Below are 2500 nucleotides of genomic sequence, written 5' to 3' on the forward strand. Positions count from 1 at the left end.
GAGCACAGAGCTGCCTTGTTCTGAAGTCGGGCGAAAATGTATAATAAAGTTAACGTAATCAAAGCGCCTCTTGTTTAACTCACTAATCCCACTGAGTGACTCTCAACAAACTCACACACTTTCATCTGAGCGTAAAAAATCTCATGCTGCTGTCGACTGGCAGGAAAAAAACACCTTCATATGAAGAGAAAGTACGTAATACCAGAGTGTGTGGAGAAAGTTGTTGCCCAGCAGCTGCTCATTTCTCTGTTTTGTTTGTTTCTAATTTAAGAAACACGCAGCAGCGACGACTTTCAGTCTGATTTCCTGAATCACAGTCGATTAGCTGCTGATTACATCAGACTGTGGATCTGTTTCTCTTCTGCTTCTGTTAGACTTCAGCAGTTATTCAGTGATATTTTAATTAGTGCTCTAAATCAGGAGAGGGCGTGGCTTAAGCCAGGGATGTTTGTTTGTTTGTTTGTTTGTTTGTTTGTTGTGTGTTACGTGTTGTGTTAAGTGTTGGGTGTCAGGTGTTGGGTGTGTGTGTGTATGTGTGTATGTGTGTGTATGTGTGTGTGTTCTACTGTTAGCACGTTTCTGTAAACCACAGTGATGATGAGATGAATAACTGAAGCGTCTGTGCAGCAGTTTGATGTGTAAAAGATCCACAGGAGGAAACAGAACCATGTGTGACCCAGTAAGCAGCAGCCACATCCTCGTCCACATCCTCATCCTCGTCAGGAGAAAAATCCTCATAGTGTCTGTAGTTCCTGAAGATCTGAGGATGTGTGAAGCTCTAAACTCTTTATCTCCGCTGCGTCGCTCATCACACAAACACATCTGGAGACATGGAGATGCTTCTCACTGAATCACATGATACACGTGTTACATAAGACGGCTGGTCACGTGCTCAGTCCAGTGAATTCATTTATTTCTTTATTCACACACGCACACACACGCACACACAAACACGCACACACGCACACAAACGCACACGCGCACACACAAACACGCACACGCACACAAACACAGACACACGCACACACATGCACACACGCACACAAAAACAAGCACACAAAAACACACACATGCACACACAAAAACATGCACACAAAAACACAAACACGCACACACACATGCACAAACACGCACACACACACGCACACAAAAACACAAACACGCACACACACATGCACAAACACGCACACACACACGCACACAAAAACACAAACACACACACACATGCACAAACACGCACACACACACGCACACAAAAACACGCACACAAACACACACACGCACACAAAAACACACACACATGCACACACAAACACACTAGTGATGTGCTTTGTTCTACACTGGAAAAAGAAGCTCAGATGAGTTCGTGTCTCTGTGCAGTCACTCGGCTCTGATCTTCATGGTGAAGAGGTAAAGACGAGTTTCAGCTCTTTTCAGCTCAGAACCCAGAATATTCTCTTCTGGTTTGAAGAAAAAAACTGAACTAAAGTTTATAACGTTTCATGTTCCTCTGTTCTGATCTCTGTGTGTCTCTGCAGGTCTGTGGAGTGTCGTATTCACGAGTCAACACATCAGACTAGAACAAGATATTTAAAGGAGGTTTTATTTATTTATTTCTTTGGGGTTTCATTTATTTTCATTCATTTTCAGAATTGTATTTATTATTAATTTATTAATTGTATTTATTATTAATGATTAATTTAAGGCCAAATTAATCTCCTGAAATATTCTGCATTTTATTCATTTTATTCATTGACAAAACGATGAGATGATTCCTGATTCATTTGAATCAATTTTATTTTTGAAAATTTAATTGAAATGTTTACAATAAAAATTAAGTGTGTGTGTGCGTGTGGGTGCGTGCATGTGCGTGTGGGTGCGTGCATGTGGGTGTGTGCGTGCGTTTGTGTGTGTGTGTGTGTGTGCACATATCAGGTGTGTTATATTTAAATGTTTCATGCAGATGATGATGTATTAAATGTGTCCTCTTTTGCATATGTCCCGAAAATGTTCTCATATACTTATGTTCTCATTGTGTGTGTGTGTGTGTGTGTGTGTGTGTGTGTGTGTGTGTGTGTGTGTGTGTGTGTGTGTGTGTGTGTGTGTAACCTGAGTTATTTGGTATCCAAATGTAGAAGATGAAATGTTTGTCAGATCTTCAGCAGGAGATGATGAGGAATTCTCCACACATTCATGAGCAGATGTTTGGAGCTTCACACTAAACTCCTGTATGGATTTTAGATCAGATTCAGAGTTCTGTAAAAATATAAAATACAAAAAATATTTTCTGTGAAATATAAACATAAACTCAATAAAACCTGACAGTGTTAATAAAAATAATAAATAAAACCTTACAATAACAATATCTTACAATAATGTTTTATAAAATATATACAAATACTACTAATAATAATAATAATAATAATAACAATAATAATAATAATAACAACAACAACAACAACAACAACAATAATAATAAATAATAATAATAATAATAATA

At 38.3% G+C, this 2500-nt stretch overlaps 1 protein-coding gene across 1 annotated transcript in view; it reads right to left on the reverse strand.

Moving 5' to 3' along the window:
• Positions 1-2500, reverse strand: part of ctso (cathepsin O) — a 29319-nt gene that overhangs the window by 20380 nt on the left and 6439 nt on the right. The gene's annotated exons all lie outside the window — the stretch shown is intronic.

The sequence above is a fragment of the Tachysurus vachellii genome, chromosome 13 (genome assembly GCF_030014155.1).
Source record: "Tachysurus vachellii isolate PV-2020 chromosome 13, HZAU_Pvac_v1, whole genome shotgun sequence".
Taxonomy (NCBI): Eukaryota; Metazoa; Chordata; class Actinopteri; order Siluriformes; family Bagridae; genus Tachysurus; species Tachysurus vachellii.